Genomic DNA, 21,151 nt, shown 5'->3' on the forward strand with positions numbered 1-21,151 from the left:
ATATATATATATATATATATATATATATATATATATATATATATATATATATATATATATATATATATATATATATATATATATATATATATATATATATATATATATATATATATATATATATATATATATATATATACACCAAAATTAAATATTAAGTATTTCTATCTTAGGGACGCGGTGGGTCACTGGTTAAAACACTGATCTTGTCTATTGAAAGTTTGGCAGTTCAGTGGTTTGAATACCTAGTGCTGCGAAATGGGGTGAGATTACTTGTCCCATATTCTGCTGACCTAGCAGTTCAAAAGCACGTAAAAATTGCAAGTAGAAAAATAGGGACCACCTTCCCACCTTTGGTGGGAAGGTCCCTCACATCCTGGACATAAACTGTTTCAACTCCTACCCTCAAAACGACGCTATAGAGCATTGCACACCAGAACACAAGAACAGTTTTTTCCCGAAGGCCATCACTCTGCTAAACAAATAATTCCCTCAACACTGTCAAACTATTTACTAAATCTGCACTACTATTAATCTTCTCATCGTTCCCATCACCAATCTCTTTCCACTTATGACTGTATGACTGTAACTTTGTTGCTGGTAATCCTTATGATTTATATTGATATATTGACCATCATTTGTGTTGTAAATGTGGTATCTTGATGAAGGTATCTTTTCTTTTATGTATACTGAGAGCATATGCACCAAGACAAATTCCTTGTGTGTCCAATCACACTTGGCCAATAAAAATTCTATTCTATTTTATACTTTGGCATTTAGTCAGGCTGCCACATGACCACGGAGACATCTTCGGACAGCACTGGTTCTTCAGCTTTGAAACGGAGATGAGCACTGCCCACTAGAGTTGGGAACGACTAGAACCTTTACCATATCTATTTTTCAGAATATACATCTTATTATTTAAATATTTCATAATTAGATTAATAAGATTATAGAGAACATGTCACAAAGATGTTCTGACTATCGGTAGGTGGCTCAGTGGCTAAGACACTGAACTTGTCAATCAGAAAGGTCAGCAGTTCGGCAGTTTGAATCCCTAGTACAGGTCTCCTGCATAAGTTGACTTTGTATATAAATATACAAATAGGATGAAGACTATTGCTAACATAGTGTAAGCCGCCCTGAGTCTTCGGAGAAGGGCGGGGTATAAATGCAAATAAAATAAAAAATAAAAATAAAATGAACACCAGGTTGGACAGATGACCTCCAACTTCCAACTGTTACTGTTACTGATATAGCTGAATAACTTTACTGCTTGGTGATCTCTTCAGTTTGCTAGACATTCTAAGCAGACTTTAAACCCAACTGAGGATTCTCACTTGATCTTATTGTATCATCATGGGTAGAAATCTCCACGGTGTCTTGCAGAACAAGGGGTTGGAAAGAGGACCTTTCAAGCATTTTTTTCTTTCCAACACAGAATCACATGGAAGAAAAAGTTTAGATAATTGCTGGAATTATTGGCTACCTGTTGTGAGCAAATGCCAGTTACCTAACAATGTCAAAACTGCCTTCCAGCTTTTCTTTTGGAATCTCACTAGAATCAATGCTCCTCCCCCCCAGCAAATGCCATTCAATGGCATGGAAGAAAATTTCCTTTAGAAATTCCTTCAGAAGAGAAGAAAAATCCAACAGACACATGGGTGATCTTGCACTTAAAGAGTTTAAGAAATGTACTGTCTTTCATCGAACAATTGTCTCTTGGTGATCGGCAGTATGCCTGACTACTCTTACATTCCTTAATTCTCATGATGAAACAAAGTTTTCAGTAGTGATGAGTTGTGCGAGATATTCTTAGAGGGTTTTTCCTTCTTCTGAAGAAATTGAAGGAAAATGCCTATCTCTGCCTACATACAGTATATTATAAAGAATTTGGACAAGTCATTTATATCCAGTGCAGAATAGATAATTTTCTCAAAACTTTGACAAGATTATGAGGTATTTTTTCCCATATAAACTTAATCTACCATTTAATTTCTGAATTTACCCGGTTTCCCCTAAAATAAGACATCTCCTGATAATAAGCCCAATTGGGTTTTTGAGCGTATGTGCTAAAAATAAGCCCTCCCTGAAAATAAGCCCTCCCCTAAAATATTTAAATGCATGCGCAACCAGTCCCCATCATTTCCTCTGGTTAGGGTTAGGGAGACAGAAGTGGAAATTAGGTAAGATGGCAAGCCCCATTTTTCTCCACGTGCCCCAAAGTAATAAGATATCCGCAAAAATAAGGCCAAGCACTAATTTCAGGGTTCAAAAAAAATATCCTGGAAGAAGGTAATGGTTTAGTATTTAAAATTCTAGACTAGAACTAAACAAATCCTGGATCAAATCCACCTTCAGTTTAGAAGGTCATTGGATGACTTTGGGACAGTTAGTCCAACAAACTTACAGGGTTGTGGGAAAACTGAAATAGAAGTGTAACCCTGAAGAAATGTTAAGAAGTGTCAGTCTTACTGTCATGAAAATTACATGGCTGTAGCTGTGCAATGACTCCAGAATGAATTTGATCTTGAAGAAGTCTTTATTTTTAACCAAACTGAAAGCCTGACCCTAATACTGTACCCAATTTCAACTTCAGTTTAAATTTCAAGGTGGTTTGTGTGTGTGTGTGTGTGTGTGTGTGTGTGTGTGTATCTCATGATTCTATGGAAGTTCATACTGTAGTAAACTAAAAGGAAGTCTTCTACTTGACTTGATTCTTTGATCAGTAAATCTTTAGTTTAATCACCAATAAGAGAACAAATGTTATGCTTTAGTTTGGAAGGAAATATGAAAGCGATAATTTGTGTATGACTTGTTTGTCTTTTTCTTGATGTTGATCTAGCAACCCTTTTAGTTTTTTTTTCTTGAAAAATGACAGGTTACAGAACAACCATGAACTCCCTAAAAGCCCTCCATATAAATTAGAAAGGATTGTAGGCATCTCTGGTGGTAAGATGCTTCTTTAGTGGCAGAAAATAAGGGCCACTCAGAGGCCCAATAAAGGTCCCCAAACAGTGAATTCCAAATGTAGTCAGAGGGATTAGTTTCATTCCACAGAAAAGCAGCAGAGCATCTTAATAACATAGCTTGGTTAGTTAGTTCTTTCCTGTTAATATAATGATATATAATGAAAAACAGAGAGAAAATCCCAACCAGCTAACCAATCTCCACCTTTCCTACTCTTGCTTGCAAAAGTCTTCCAAGCTTAGTTTTCTTAGTTCTAGGAAACTTCCTTCATAGGTGAGCCTATCAGATGCAGGAATAGTCTGAAAGTTATAATCTGAACTTCTAGTAATTGATTGCTAGAAGTTTGTCATGTTTTTAAATTATTAAGATGTAAGCTTACCTTGAAACTTAAAAGTTTACCTTGTTTTTAAGGTTTACTTTGTTTTTAAATCATTAAGATCATATCAATCAGTAAGATCAAAACAGTGTGAGATTCCTGAACAAATTAAAAAAATTAAATACATGGTAAATTACTAGGAAGATTCCCTGCAAAATTTCATAGACATTTTTCTTCAAATATTTCTGGACAGAAAAGGCAATAATACAGAACAAATGAACAGAAGTTCAGTATTAAGGAGCTTCTCTAAGGGTTCATCTTGAGGATAGTTTTTACAAATCTTATGAATCACTGGAAGTCCCTATAACTTCTAAGATTAAAAAAAAATACTTCAAATCAGTCCAAAATGCAATTGAATGAACAACAATTATTTAACTTCCTGACAGATCATCTGTCCAGCAAACTCCTCTAAAAATTTAGAGGAGCCCAAAGCATATTCGTGTTATTTCAATATATAATTTATGCAGTGTTCTAGCCCTAGAATGCTTTCTAGATAATCAAGACTTGCAGCACTACATTCAGGATTATCTGGTGGTTCTTTGGCTGTGTCATTCAAGATAACTTCCTTATATTACCTCATATATATGTTTATATACTATATAATCTTTTTATGTGATGCTTATATATATTGTTGTGACAAAATAAATAAATAAATAAATAAATAAATAAATAAATAAATAAATAAATAAATAAATAAACTATGCTCCTATATGTGCTACTTGGATGATTGATATATCCTTTTCAAAAAGAGACACATGGAACCTTATTTCCAAAGTTATATGTGATTTTCCTCTTTCTGCTGTTCTTTTTAGCGCAACAGATGACTGTCTCTCCCGCAGCAGAATTTTAGAACTGACAGAAATAGCAAGGTTGAGTTAATAGGCACAGCTAAAGGCACGGTCTTGAGTTCCTTTGTAATGGATGACTATATGAAAATATGGAAAATCCTTTCACAATCCCACTTTTCTCAGCTAAAAAAGAACCAAATTACCCTTGATCTATGAATTATCTTTAGTAAAACAAATATTAAAGAAACTTGAATATTCTGTTTACTATTCCCTTTATTGTTTATTAGCTTCAAGGTAGCTTGGAATGAACAATACTTATATTATATATTTCAAAAGTAGGAGAATCTTATCCCAGATTCCACTGAGAACTCATAACTATATACTACTCTCATAATTGGGTAAAATTAATAATTGAAAAATTAAAACAAGCATAAAAAGTTAAAACACAAAACATAAAAAGTTTGAGCAAAGAGGCCAATTTGATAGAAAAATACTTTGTGATTTAATCAAGCTGGAGAAGACTTTATCTTGAAGCCAGGTATAAGGTTTTTGAAATTCGTCATCAAATATGTGCAATTTTACTGCTTTCTACAAGAGAAGACTACATTTTCCAAAAACCAACACTTGGTTTCAGCACTAACAACAGGACTAGTTTTCTCATAATAACTTCTCTTTGGATTCATTGGAAAACTAGGAAGGCAGAAGACCGCAGACTGGGAAACCCATATAAGGAAAATATTCAGATGCATTTTCTTGGCATGGGTGTCTATACCTATGGAAAGAGGACATGTTATGGCAAATGTGTCATTATATGCATGCTATAACATGTATACTTCAATCTATAATGATGACATTTGCATGATGGCAAATTTCAATTATAATGATGACATCCTTTTGGTATCCTTTTGATTTGCTGTAAAAAAAATCCTTTTAATTATCACAATCTTGTATTCTGCTTGTGATAATTCTACTATTGACTGTTTGAAAGTTTAAAGCAAATCCTCTTTCATTACAGTGAATAAAAATTAGGAGGTTTTTTTAAAAAAAACATAATATCTCTGATCTTCTCTAATTTATTTGTTCTAAAACTTGCTGCCATTACTTTGATTGAAAATCACACTACTTTGTCTTAAGGCAGATCTCCATTTGTTGCTTCACAAATCACTTCAGGAGAGCAGAAATGGATGATGTTGTTTTTTCCCCATTCTCAACCCATTGTAAATGAGCTCATGAGCTCCCATTTTAATTCGAAACTGCCATTTTCTGTACCAATAATTAAATCTTAAGCCCTCCAATGTGGTTGGTTTTCAGTATCTCATTTCCTTCTAGTAGTAGTGACTCCAACTTCAATTGGCATGCTTCAACCCACCCACCCCCATTCCTCCAGTGGCTTCATTTTGGAATGGCAGGCTACATACTCTGATGATCATCAGTTATTGATTTTAAAAATAATATTTTGATTGATTAAACAATGATTCAATAAGCCAATGAACTGTCTTCAACCCTAACCTTCACATCTTTCTTTTATTTTTTTAAAAAATGTTTAAATTGAAATGTGGGAACATTATTCTTTTGTTTCTGAAACAACTTCCCTGTTACAAAGTTTCCACAGACCTACAGAAGAAGAAGGAGTGAAAGATCAACATGTTCCCTATTGCTTTGATCAAACGGACTAAGTCTGTCTGTTATTAACACAGCTGCTTGCAATTACTGCAAGTTCAAATCCCACCAGGCCCAAGGTTGACTCAGCCTTCCATCCTTTATAAGGTAGGTAAAATGAGGACCCAGATTGTTGGGGGCAATTAAGTTGACTTTGTATATAATATACAAATGGATGAAGACTATTGCTTAACACATTGTAAGCCGCCCTGAGTCTTAGGAGAAGGGCGGGATATAAATTCAAATTAAAAAAAAAGGTGGAATGGTACCCTAAGAAATAGAAAAAGAAAGAAAGAATCTGTGTTAGTATTAAAGGACATACGTATTAAAGGAAAGGGAATTGAAAGTGCCTATCTATGCCAACTTCTGGGAAATAAAAGGGACTAGACATGTGAAGAAGTAGAAAACTTTATTGATTAAGTCAATTGACCATATCAAATATCTAAAAGTGATACAAAATGGAGATATACAGAAAGAAATCAAACTTCATAATAAATCATCACTTGTACTTAACCGTACAATCTGACCTAAGTATTTTGTCCTTTTTGAGATTACTTTTGAAATGAAGAGCACAGTCTTACTGGTGATAGGTAGGTGTGTTCCCTGTAATAAATAAAATTGTTTCTCTAGCTGCCCCAATTTCTTTTTAGTTTTTAAATAAGGGATTAAATAAGCAGCCCTTTGTAGATGTACAATTTGCAGTCAACAAGAATGTGTCCAATGTCTTCAATGACTGGTTGGTTTTCCATACATGCAGTCTTTCTTCAACTCTTTAGTAACCTTCCATGTCTTACCATGGCATCCAATTGGTTGAAGGTGATGAACAAGTGAGGAAGAAACAATTCTGATTCAGCAAGATGGATGTTACATATTGGCATTTACTTCATTACGTGTCTGAATCCTACTCCTCACACTCTTATCTGTGCAAAATCTACCTACTCTGAGAACAAATTACACAAAGAAAACAAAAGTTACAGTGGAATGGGTATCAGATGCAGAATTGCCTTTTTTGGTGCTGGCATCAGGAATCTATTTCCTCTTGCAGCTGCTAGGCTGCTTTTATATTTACGAGCACTTGGTGAGCACTCTGACAGGTTTATTATTTGTTGGCTTTCTCCAGCATCGCACGATAAAAATTGTTTTAAAGAGTACTCTGAAGTCTACATGGCTACCACTGTATCAAACCCAATCAATCTGCTAATGTATTTTGCTTCATTGATTGATAACTGTTGCCATGGTTTGGCATTTCAGGGAAGAACAAGACTGGATGGTTATTAATCCTTTCTGTCTTCCTTGAGCAGCAGTTTGCACTATTAACTACATTTCTAGCTGCAGATTTTGATGCTCAGGACTGCTTTGACCCTAGCAATGAATCTATCATGTACATTTCACTGTGCGAATATGTTTTATTATGCTGGTTCTACTGAGATGCAATGGGCTGAAATACAAATAGGCATAACTGGGTTAATCTTGCTCCAGTTTATTCAGAAATAGGCACTGCTAATATTCCACATATTGGAAAACAATGTCTCTTGTCTGTTGCTTTGGATTTTCAGGGTTTGATCAGATTTCATCAAGGATTGGAGCTGGGTTCTGACTTGATTTAGATATTGCACTAAGCCTTAAGTGGCTTATTGTGAGCCTTTGCTTCTAATACTGGAGCGATGCTTTTTCTTAACAATTTCTACAGGCTTCCACAAGATCCTGACTTGAAATCTTACTTACAATCTCCAATCCTTGCAGTAGATGAGACTGAAATGTGACATGTGTTCAGGGTTTCCAGTCATCTTATTTCTCTTAAAGCTAATGTAAAGCCAAGCATTTAATTGAAGACAAGGTGATTTACAATAGACAAAAACACCAATAAAACATTAAAACAACAGAGACATTACATTTGAATTAAAATGGAGACATGGAGAGGAAGGGAGCAGGGTGCATATGGTGAGGGTGTGGGATTTTATCTAACCGATTAACCACGTCTAGAATGACAAGGCCCCATTGGGGGCCTGGTCAGTTGGCAGAACCATGTCTTCACACCCTTTCAGAAGACCAAAATGGTGAGTGCAAACCTTACCTAAGGAAGCATGATGTTCCAGAGAGCAGAAGCCATGGCAGAAAATGCTCTTCGCCTGGACTACTAGCTGGAATTCCTGACTGATGGGGTCCATAGCATGCCACTTCTATCAGTGTGGTGGGGCAGGCCAGCCCCATCAGGTAAGATGGTTCCTCAGATACTCTTGACCCCTGCCATGAAGGTTTTTAAAAGTGATAATCAACATTTTGAATTGGACCTGGAAGCAACCTGGCAACTAATGCAGCTCATGGAACATGGAACATGGGTCACCGTAGGAATCCCAAGAACAATCAGCACAGCTGCATTCTGCACCAGCTGTAGCTTTCAGATACTCTTCAAAGGTGCAGCACATTGCAATAATCCAACTGTGACATGACCAGGGCTTGAGTGACTGATCCAGATAAAGGTATTGCTGGTATACAGCCATGAAGTTGTGCAAAAGCTCTTCTAGCCATGACTCTTCAAGCAAGAGTTGTAAATCCAGGAGAACCTCCTAAATTATGAATTGTGTCTTTCTGGGGCACTGCAACCACACACAGAACTAAAAATGTTAAAATCCCAGACCAAAAACTCCACACACCCATAGCCAATTGGTCCTAAGAGTACATGTCAATGGAGGTCTATGAATTCCTTAGTACTTCCAAGCATCATACTGCAGAGGCATTAGACTTTCTTTTATTACGTGGTTATTAGAGTTTGCCTAATTAAAAACTCAATCAGTTTTCATAGAAAAACTAGGTACCTTCAGTTCCTGCATAAAATTGCTGAGTATTTGTAAAGTCAGGAGCAATGAGCCCCCATCTTCTTACATTGATTGTGAAATGGTCTAATATTATTGTTGAATAAGATATGTTGACAAGGCGGATAGGAGTTATATCTTTGGTTCTGGCCTCTGGGTTATTTTTTTATTTACAGATTTCAACCAATTTTAAACAATTGTCATACTTTTTTCAAAAACTCTGTTTTGCTATGAGACTGCATTATCCGAAAGTGACTTTTAAATATCTTTCTGAAATGAAATTTTCCATTCCAGTCTGACAGCTAAACTGATATGAAACTGATGCTTTCTTTGTAACATTTATATTTTTTTGCATAAATATCTTTTTGGAGGAAATGTAGGCTATCAAGAAATTATTAAGTGCTGCCAATAGAGCCTTTAGCAAAATGCACAGACATAAAAACTGTTTGTAAATACTGGTGACACTGACAAGTTTATCCAGTCTCTTACATCCTATTGATGCCCCTCAAAGCCTAGTTCATTTTAATTCATGGCTATGGGCTGCATCATAAATATAAAATAAGTGAGAGAAAATCAGTGTCTCTCTGAGGGAGTCAAGGGCTTTCTATTCATGCCGGTATGCTTTTGTCTGAAAACTTGGCATGGATTTTATAACAGTGAGAAAACCCACTTTTTCTAGTTGGGGAGAAAGGTACTTGAGGATCAATATAATTAAAAGAACTTGGCAACATTCTTTGCATCAGAGCTTCTCATTAAGTTGTTTTATAATCCTGATATTGCTAACAAGACCATCAAGTGGCTTCCTGTCCTGGCAGAATATGCAAATAATGATGTAATAGTATAGCACTTTTATGCTCCAAGGCTGCTTCAGAGTTCCCCTGGGAGGAGAGGAAGGTTCAGAAGGCAACCTTCAATAATTAAAAGCACACATAAAGTATAGGCCACCTACTAGGCAACTGGTTAGTGGTTTCATAAAACAGCCCTATTTGTTAAAAACTGATTCTCTTTAGTCCTTTTCTACATTGGCAGATTAAATAGTTATCCACCCCGCCTTGTGGCAGCAGCAATAAGCCAATGGTATTTCACATGGTTAGATTTTATTAAGCTAAGCAGCTGGATTAACTTTATAGCTTTGCTACTGTCCCTAATTTTTGAATGTCATCATTGTCATGAAAGCCCCCAAAACAATGCAGGCTATGCATTAGATCAGGGGTCTTCAACCTTGGTCCCTTTAAGACTTGTGGACTTCAACTCCCAGACTTCCTTAGCCTGGCTGAGGGGCTCTGGGAGTTGAAGTCCACAAGCCTTAAAGGGACCAAGGTTGGAGACCCCTGTATTAGATAGTGTTAGATGATGATTTTGTTTTTACAGGTGGCTTGATCTGACCTCTGTCTGATCTTTTACTGCATGCAAAACAAGGGAGGACAAATATGCTCTCCAATTCTTCTGTTGTTTTGTAATCACAAAATAAACAATAACCCAAAAGATATATTCTCCTGCATTCCAAAAGTACAGCATTTTGAAAACTTGATATCTTTTTAGATATTTCCAAGGAGGGAGGTGGGAAGAATGGAAGGAAAATACTGCTTCCTTGTGCCTGTACAGGAAGGAACATACATGTATGAACTTCAAGTGTAATAGGTTCAGAGCTGATCGTACCTTATGGGTCCAAAAACTGGACTGTCATCAGCATGGGGAATGAAGTGTGTCAGATTTAACATATCTTAAAACAGTTTACTGTGGGATTAAGGATGCATATAATAAATCTGAGATGAAAATGGAATGGGAGTTATGGTCCTTCTGGTCCTGCTTCCTAGAATAATAGGACTGGATGGAAACTTAGAGATCTTCTAGTCCAACCACTTACCCAAGCAGAAGTCCTTATACCATCCCAGAGAAATGGTTGTCTATTTTTATCTTGAGAACCTCCAGCAATGGACCACCCACAACTCAGACAGGCAAGCTGTTCCATTGATTCATTATTCTCATTGTCAGGAAATTCTCCTTATTTTGAGGTTGGATCTCCCTCTGATAAGCTTTTACTCTTTGCTTGATCTTTCAGCTTTCCTTAATACGATTAGTCATGATATCTGGACTCCACTCATGTGACTGGGAGCAAAGTTATTGGTGATTCTTCTTCTCAAAAGATGGTTTAAGCCCATGATGGCGAACCTATGGCATGTGTGGCACAGGTGGCATGCAGAGCTCTCTCTGCGGGCACCCAAGCCATCGCCCTGGCTCAGCTTCATCATGCATGCACATGCACCTCCCACCAGCCAACTGGTTTTTGAGTCTCTGCCACGTATGTGTGGGGTGCATTCAGGAGATGCATGCACATGCGTAGGGTGCAACCAGGGGGCACATACATGGGGGGGTGGGATACATGCAGGGCTTCATGCGCGCATGCTCATGGGGTGCACGGGAGAGTTGCACATGCATTACATTATGGCTGTGCATGTGTGCGCGCTTTTGACCCTCAGTGCCGAAAAAAATAGCCATCACTGGTTTAAGCTGACAGGGATAATGTGATAAGTTATAGGTTAATGTGATAAGGTTTGGCCTTAAGACTCTGGGTTATGAAGTTTACTCATTGGACTTTTTTCAACCAGAAATCAGTGAGAGCTTGTAAGATATTTCCATTATCGATGGATATTCTTCTATAGATATTCTTCATTGTAGAACAAAGTAGAGCAGGAAACCAAATCTAAATCTGACATAGGCTGCAATTAAAATAATATTTAATTTATGTGGCTCATATACTTCCCATACATATAAAATTTCACATTTTTCACAGTATTAGAATAGAATAGAATAGAATATTTTATTGGCCAAATGTGATTGGACACACAAGGAATTTGTCTTGGTGCATATACTCTCAGTGTACATAAAAGAAAAGATACCTTCATCGAGGTACAACACTTACAACACTTAATGATAGTCATAGGGTACAAATTTAACACTTAATGATACAACACTTAATGATAGTCATAGACTGCAAATAAGCACAGTAAACAATCAATTACAGTATAAATCGTAAGGATATAAGCAACAAAGTTACTGTCATAAGTGGAAGGAGATGGGTGATGGGAACAATGAGATGATTAACAGTAGTGCAGATTTAGTAAATAGTTTGACAGTGTTGAGGGAATTATTTGTTTAGCAGAGTGATGGCGTTTGGGAAAAAACTGTTCTTGTGTCTAGTTGTTCTGGTGTGCAATGCTTTACAGCGTCGTTTTGATGGTAGGAGTTGAAACAGTTTATGTCCAGGATGTGAGAGATCTGTAAATATTTTCATGGCCCTCTTTTTGACATGTGCAGTATACAAGTCCTCAGTGGAAGTCAGGTTGGTACCAATTGTTTTTTCTGCAGTTCTACTTATCCTCTGAAGTCTGTGTCTGTCTTGTTGGGTTGCAGAACCAAACCAGACAGTTATAGAGGTGCAGATGACAGACTCAATAATTCCTCTGTAGAAAATTAAAGCTCTGTTGATGCTAAAAGTGTAACAACTAAGGATAAGGCCCCTGAGATTTATTGTGGTACCATATTTTCCTATGTTACAAATCATATAACAATCATCAGAGGATTTAAATATGGATTGACCATTTAACATTTCAAAAGTCATTTTCAAAGTGTATTGCAGTGGCTTTTAAGATTGAGTGTCATCATATAACATTTCCAAACATTGTTCTTAAATCATGTGGAAGTCTAATTCAAGCTGAATTATATGGGAACTTGCTAATAACAGAAATACCAAAATATCACATTGAATTATACTTACGGATTTACTGGGCATTAAAAATACATTTTACCTTGACTAGCTGTCTGATGGAGATTTCATAGCTTGCAAAATATATTGTCTCTAAGAGCTACTTTATTCATTAGTTGTCAGATTACATTTGGCTTATGCTCACTTTTTTAAAATATGGAGTGAATTGCTTTGCAGCACAAAGAAACAGATATAACAACAGGCAGTATGCCAACACATTCAGTTAAGTATGAGGACCTGGCTACTACTGACACAATTACTGGCCCTCTTTTCTATTTGTCTAGCAGAGGCAGACCAAAGTTTAAATTGTCCAGAAAGCAGCACCGTATGTATGCAGCTTTAAAATACTAATTAAGTAATAAAGATAAAGATTTCACTTCTCCTCACACATGTGTGCTAGTCGTTCCTGACTCTAGGGGGCAGTGCTCATCTCCGTTTTAAAGCCGAAGAACCAGCGCTGTCTGAAGATGTCTCCATAGTCATATGGCCGGCATGACCAAACAGCAAAGGTGCACAGAATGCTCTTATCTTCCTACCAAAGGTGGTCCCTATTTTTCTACTTGTATTTTTAACGTGCTTTCGAACTACTAGGTTGGCAGAATCTGGGACAAGTAATGGGAGCTCACCCTGTGAGCTAGGGATTCAAACCGCTGAACTGCCAAATTTCAATCGACAAGCTCAGCATCTTAGCCACTGAGCCACCACATCCCTTTTAATTAAGTAATAGGGCTAAACAAAACAATGAATCCAACATTTCTGTTTGTACTTTTGTTGTTATACTGTGTTGTATATCAGGCTGGCTATCCTAGAAAAGTATCCTAGCCATAGTAGAAATCACAACAGCAATCTGTTATCTCTGTATTTATTAAAAAGATTTGTATGGCTTATTATATAAAATAACTGTGTGTATGACTAACAATAAATATACAAATAACAAAATACAAAGAAAAAAATCCTAAAAGAAACCCTCATACCATCAAGCACCATAACAATCCCATTTATAAAACCAAAATGCTATGTTCACAGTCTGTTCTGACTAGTGCCTAAGCGAAAAGCCAGATCACTTTCCTTTCTAGCCTTAAAGCAACTTACCCTTTTTGTAGGTTCAAATGAATGTGTAAAGAAAGACACAGCTGCTTTAAGAAGCTCTGGTCTTGTATTCCTTGCATTTCAGAAGGACACTATCTGTAATCTGCAAGTACAGTCAGTTTATTTATTTATTATTTGTATTTTTATACCACCCTTCTCCGAAGACTCAGGGAGGTGTACAGCAGAAATAAAACATAAATATCAAAAACTTTAAAATACAATAAACAATTAAAAATCTAATTCAATAAGCTGGAGGATTAAAAATATCTGAGTAAAAATAGTAAAATAAAATTAATTCCCTTAAAATCCCATTAAAACATTCAATTTAAAACTGTATCATTAGGCCAGCCCTGCTGGGTGAAAAAAGAAGGTTTTGAGCTCGCGCTTGAAGGTCCGAAGATCAGGAAGAAGGCGTAGCCCCGCGGGTAGTTCATTCCACAGGGGCGGAGCTCCCACACAGAACGCTCTCCCCCTGGGGGTCACCAGCCGACATTGTCTGGCCGACAATGTGTGCTGCCCAATATAGTCTGAACTTTTGGAACCTTTAGTTTTCTGTGTTCCTAACTGCTTCATGGATTGAATATGACCATCTACAAAAATTTTTTAAAGGTGTATTGGGCTGAAAAGTATCCTTCATCAGGATTCCTAACAGCATATCTCTGTAAGTATAGTACCTTTTAGTGCCTAACAACACTTTTATTTCAACCTTACATTTCTCCTAAGAATTCAAGAGGCATCCATCCATTTTTCTTCATAGCACCAACCTTTGAGTGTGAGAGTAACTACTCCAGTTTTTCATGGCTAACAATGATCTTGAATTCAGACCTTTCTGTTCTGGTCCACTCCCTAATAATTATACCATATTGGCACTCATGAATTCTTGGTAGATTCTTATACTAGAAGTGTAAAAATCAAGTCAGCAGCTAGAAGTACAGTGACATTGGTGGATATAAATGGAAAATCTACATCCCGGTTAGATTTAGTCATTCATTCAATTTATCCACTCAACTCAGGCTTCAGGCGCCCATGAGCAGCAAAACCTGAATAAAGCTTATATGAACAATTCAAGACAAATGTGAATTCAAAAATGGATGGTCTGAACATCTAATTCTTTCTTGGTTGTTTTTTGTTCTTTTGCCAGTAAAATTCTAGCATACTCTGCCAGCTGACCCTCAATAGTGCTACGTAGAATAATGAAGATAGCGAATGCTGCATATGTCTTGATAGAAGTAGTACTGATAGCTATTAACACAGCATGCATTTTCCTTCTAAATGGGATGCATTTTTGACAGAAAGAAGGACGCAACTTGTATGTGTACATGCCTTTGTGTAGTCTGCTTTGTAATTCTGCTTTGTAATCTTTGCTTGACTGTTGTGCTTTCAGAATTTTCTCTGAGAAAAGAATGAAACGCAAATACAAAGGAAGTTAACCACACATCTGTCAAACAGGTACTTTTCTTAAAGGTTCTGCAGGTGTCTTGCAACTTCAGAAGTCCATATCCTTGAAAATAGCATACTATAATGGTTTTGGCATTTGAAAAGCTGAAAAAAATTCCAAACTGGAGAAATTGATAATGGCTCCACCAGGAACTAATGTGCATTAATAACAAGAGAGAAAGACAACCAAAAAAAACAAAAAACAAAAACCCCAAACAAAAAAATACCCAACCACTTGGAAAGGAAGCATAATAGCAGAAGTCCTGATAACCTAATGGCTCAGCATGGAACTCTTGATTTATCCTAACCTCTGACAGTCTCAATGGTTTGTGCTGAGAGAGGAATACAGTCTCAAGATGAAAGGGTAAAGGTACTTGAAGTGGAATGGGCAGATAGGCCCAAGAAACTAACACTACAAATAAGAAAGAGCTACACTAATTTTCCTGGAAAATTGGCTTAAAAGAAGTCATGATGCCTCTTGCTTAGAAATACAAGACCTACTTGGAAAAAAAAAAGCATTATTCTGCCTCTTGCCAATTTTTGTTTCTCCTTCCTATTTTTTCTAGGAAAGTGAAAGATAAGTAAGCCACAGTGCTATCACTGGTTTTCAAACTGCCTAACCTTTATGCTAGATTGGGCAAGAGAGGACAGATTGCAAGGTGCTAAAATGCTAATAGCTTCTTTTAAGCTCCTTTATGATAAACTCTAAGATAAACTCTACATAAACCTCCTTATGACTGTTTCCTTGATGTGATCCGAAGAAAAAAGTCCTTGTTACTGAACACTTCTGGATGTTTGGGGAAATAAGAAATATATTTGATCAGTGAAAGAAGTCTTTGGGGGCTTAAAGCCAACATCAAAGAAAATGAAGCACTTTGTTAGCAACTCATCCACTGACATCTTTGTCTTTTTTAAAAGACGAATACTAGTGGTTGGATCGTCATTTCCATTCTGTTCAGTTTTCATAACAGAAGCTGAGCTTCATATAAGCTATTCCTAATCATTTATACTCAGAACTAGGAGTGTATAGATCAAGCCTACTTTAGTCTACTTTATTTGCTGTATTACAACAGATTTTCACCCTGATATTTTTATACCTTTGAGTTGAATTAAAGAAAAAAGATATGAATTGATTGCTTTATTGGTTTATGGCAGATATGTACTTCCTTTTGAAAATATGCACTATGTACCGTATTTTTCGACACACCTAGCTTTTGGGGAGAAAAACACGAAAAAAAGATCTGCCTCTGCCTCTGCCTCTGCATCCCAGCAATTTGCCACTTTGCAGTAAACAGCAAACAGCCTGGTAAGCTTTAGCACATCCTGATTTAACACGAGCGGCTGATTGGTGGTTGGATCTGCCTCCTGGAATACCACCTATCAGCTGTTCCAGGCTGTGGGGATCACCACCGCCGATCACCACCATCACCGCCCATCGCTGCTGCTGCCTATTGCCACCTCAGTGCGCCCCATTTTTGGCCTCTGCTCATCTTGTTTTTAGCCTCTACCCACCCTTTTTTCAGCCTCCGTGCATTCCATTTTTGGTCCATTCCAGGTGGCAGGGATAGGTGGTAGCAGCGGTGATCCCCGCCGCCTGGAAAGGGCCAAAAATGGGGCACATGGAGGCCAAAAAAGGGGCACGCACAGGCGGAGATAGGCAGCAGAAACAATGGGCAGTAATGGTGGCGATGGGCGGTGGTGATCCCTGCAGCCTGGAACAGCTGATAGGCAGTATTCTGACAGGTAGATCCAACCGCCAATCAGCTGCTCGTGCTAAATCAGGCTGTGCTGAAGCTGACCAGGCTGTTTGCTGTTTGCTGCAAAGAGACAAATTGCTGGGAGGCAGAGGCCAAAGGGTGGGGGCTGACAGGTGGGCGGGGCTTTGGCAACGTTTGGTGTATAAGATGTACACATATTTCCACCCACCTTTTTTGGGGGGGGGGAGTGTGGCTTATACACCAAAAAGTATGGTACTTACTTCCCCATGTCTTTTACAGAAGATGTGCCATATCTGAATACTAGAACATGCTTTTTGCAGAAGCAAATCCCATTGCAAAAGAACCTGGAGAGACTATATGACACTTCCAATAAAGTACCTCATTTTTGCAATTAATTATGTCTATCCAAGATGCCAGACCCAACTCTAACACCTCTGTTCATTTTTTTGAAGCAATTTCCAATAAAAGCATAACATGCATTTTTAAAATTGAGAAGTTTCAGAAGCTTCAATCAAGACACTGTTTGGCTAACTCTTATCTACATAACTGATATATGAAGATTCTTGGAGTCTGATTTCAACATAGTTTAGGATTATGATATTTATAATTTCATTAACACTGACTGCACACTTTCAGAAGGCTTTTGGCTTCCTTCCAGCTTACATTTATGAGCTACATGTTAGAAGTAAGAACTAAGCTCTTTATTAGATGAAACCATCAAGTCTTCCCAGGAACAATTACCGTAGCTTAATTACTCCAGAAGGAATTCTAGAAGGAAGAAACAATATATTGTATTCTAGAAACAATTTATTGTCTGTATTTTCAATACCACAATTGTCCTTGATTATTTAAATACCTACATAACATGATTCCTGTATTTTTTTTAAAGGAAAATGTGGATTGCTCAGATATGTCCTAATAATTAAGTGGATTATTATTGGAGTGGTAACACAGCTCCATAGAAATCCACATATGGACCCATGACTACTTAGCTTTAAGGTTAAATAAAGGAAGTTTAGGAAATAATTAATTTGCCAAGGCTATATTAAATATGAGCAGAGTGTTCCTGTCAGTAATGCTCGCCTTTATTACCATTATTTATATATGCATCTTTCCACTTGGTATCTCTCACTTTTCAGTTTATAAAAAATAAAGATTGTAATGTTAAAAGAACTATTCAACTGTGCCTTAATTCTAGATAAATCAGAACTATTAGATGAGAAAACTAGGCAAAGTAAAAGATATAAAATTACTGCCATTAAATGTCTTTTCAGTCTCTGCCCTATAAAAACAGTATAACAGTGTTGGAAGGGACAACCAAACAGCACCACTTCGACTGGAGCAACACAAAAACGTGTTGTGAGTTCATCAAAGTGTGGCACCCTACAAGCAATTCCATCAACAGATACATTGGCCTACAACCAGCCAATGAACCCCTCAGAATCCAAATCAATTGCACAGCCAACCAAAGACAGCACAGACCCCCCATAACCAACCCATGCAAGCCCCCCCTGTGGTGAAATTTAAATTTTTTACTACCAGTTCTGTGGGCGTGGCATGGTGGCAAGGGTGGGTTCTACTTACCTTTACTACCGGTTCGCAACAGGAGTGTGTGTGTGCATTTGTTTCACTTGCACACACACCTGCTTCTACGCATGTGCAGATCGTCAATTATGACAACTGGGTGGGTGGGTGGAGCCTCCCACCACTTTTACTACCTGTTCTATAGAACTGGACAGAACCCAGAGCAACCCACCACTGCTCGGTGGGTGTGGTGTGGCTTGATAGGTGTGGCTTGGTGGGCATGGCAGGGGAAGGGGATACTACAAAATCTTCATTCCCACCCCACTCTGGGGCCAGCCAGAGGTGGTATTTGCTGGTTCTCCAAACTACTCAAAATTTCCACTACCGGTTCTCCAGAACCTGTCAGAACCTCCTGGATTTCACCCCTGCCCCCCACCAGTTCAACTCCCAATAACCCTCACTTGATGTAACCTCCCCATCATAAGATCCATCACAAGACCCTCATTGATGACTCACATTTGTCAGTCACTTGACACATCCACATCTGAAGCCCTTATAAACAGAGGGACACTGATGCTGACATCCCATAGACTCTGCTGAAGAGGTTACCTAGTCTGGTAAAGAAATGTTCAGAAACCAACCCCCAAGCTCGAAGAATGAACCTTCACCCTCATCCTACACCTGAACTACAGATATTCGCCACTATTACAAATAAAAGTTATGTCCATTGGGTCACTTTCTTCCTTGCACTTTTTAAAATAATATATTCATGTATGAGTTGGCATTAATCACAGTAATTCTTATTTTCAATGTCACAGCCATTATATTTCCAAATGGCTGAAATCCTGCTCCTCTAATGTAATGGTTATCACATGAGTGAACAGATGCTGACATGAGTAACAGTTGACATTTTGTAAAATGAATGTCACCCAAGCAAAGCTGCTAGCTGCAACAGGCCTGTAAAAGTAGAAGCAGCGAAAAGTCTGCAGAGGTTGTTCTGCCAATAAAATTATTAAGTTACCTGAAATACTTTGAAATGTGCTGGTACCTCTGAATATCACATTCTTGATAGTTTGCTTTGAAATAACATTTATTTAAGTATCCTTAGATTTTTTTTCCTGACAAGTGTTCAACCTCCTGTGTTTGATAAACCTCCTGCTGCTAAAAATGGGACAAACAAACTCATAGATCCGGTTGAATTTGTCAGACTTCTGAATTAATAGTTAATCCCCAACTCTGGGGATCTCCTAATCCTTGGAGTTGATCAGAACTCCGATGAGCAAAATAAGATTAAAATAATTCCAGCAAGTATTCTTTTGAATGAAAATCTCTACGTAAGCAAATTGGGTTAGGAAGAGACTGGGGTTTTTTTTCCTCATGTTTTTTTTTAAAGTGGAAGAACTATTTCTTTGGTAAATCAGAGAAGGATCAGACTTTTTATTGATTGTTTTGAAAATAGCAACCAGACATCCTATCAATCTAAGAATCAGATCTCATTGTATTAAACACTTACATTGCGTTCAACAGATGTCGATTAAGTTGAGTAGCTTTGATTGGATCTTGGAAAGTAGTTTTTAGAAATACTGTAAAATTCTGCATAATATCTATAACAGAATCTGAAATTTTTATTCTCCTACTTTGCTAATGTGCAGATGATAAGATAGAAGTACTGTAATTCAATGGTAGAGGTGCACATCTAAGAAAACATTGTAACAAATCAAGGCTCCTGCTTGCCATGTCAGTCCAAAGACCTAGATAATTTAACATTTTGCATGGAAAACTATATGCAACCAAAAACTCACAAACAAGACAATAGGTTAATAGCTCTTTTTATGTTTTTTCTTAGCAATGAAGTCCTAATTAAATTTGCTTTAGGCGTTTAAAATATAACTTAGCAAGATTACTTCTAATATTCCCTATGAATTTTACCATTAAATCTGGTCTTCATTATTATATTGGATGACAGCAAATAGATAATAGAACTACGATATCCATTGGATAAAAAGAAATGTCTTTCATTGGATCTTAAGCTCCTCAAACTTAGTTTTAGTCGACCATATTCTATTATTGTGAAAAAAGGAGAAAAACGTTTATCCACATTTTCCATACCATTATATATATCTCTATCATGTCTCCAGTATTTAAATTTATCATTCTGGGTACAAACTCTTATCCAGTGCATGAATTAAAAGCATGTTGCACTTAGTGGTGGTATTCATCCAGTTCAGACCGGTTTGTGCAAACTGATAGTGGCGACCTGCCCTGGCGCTATGCCATCCTGTTTTCTAAGCTGCGGGCATGCATGCAAGCCATGCGTGCGAGCAAAGCAAATGCACAGAAAGCCGGGCTTATGCATGGAAGGCACGTGCACACATTTTCAGTGTACGGCAAACCGGTGGTAAAATTTATGGGACATCCACCTCTGGTTGTACTCCCTCTTCACAAAAATTGAAGCAGACATGTTTCCAGTGCTGTCCACCCATCCAAGCATTTGTTCACCTGTGTATATTGTCTTCAGTTTTGTGAAACTTTCTCCTCAGTAGGCTGTGATGGATCAATTGCAAGGAAAAATTCATTGATACTTCTCAGAAGCTTTTTGTTTTCCATTATGCCAAATTAGTACTGGATAAGGGCTTGTACCCAGAATGACAAAATGTAATTACTCCAACAAATATTGAAATTTTTGCAAACGTTAGGGGAATACATGCTAGGAAAATTGTGTCCAGTAAATTGTATTCTGCCTCCCTGGTTAGTCTGAATTAAATAGTGGTTCAGAGATTTGAGATGTTAAGATGAGGAGGGTTTATAACAAGAAAAGAAACATCCATAAAGTCTGTCTTACGCAAGAAGAGTAAATGTAAATTTTTTTCCTGGCTAGAAGGCAGAGGCTAGAAAAAGGAAAATAAGTCAAAGATTCTGCAGAAAGAGGGAGGCAGGAGAAAAAGAGACATAATAAAATTAACAAATAAAAGTTTAAGAGCTAAGTTGAAACTCAATAAAAGAGCCAAGAA

The sequence above is a fragment of the Ahaetulla prasina genome, chromosome 8, assembly GCF_028640845.1.
Source record: "Ahaetulla prasina isolate Xishuangbanna chromosome 8, ASM2864084v1, whole genome shotgun sequence".
Taxonomy (NCBI): Eukaryota; Metazoa; Chordata; class Lepidosauria; order Squamata; family Colubridae; genus Ahaetulla; species Ahaetulla prasina.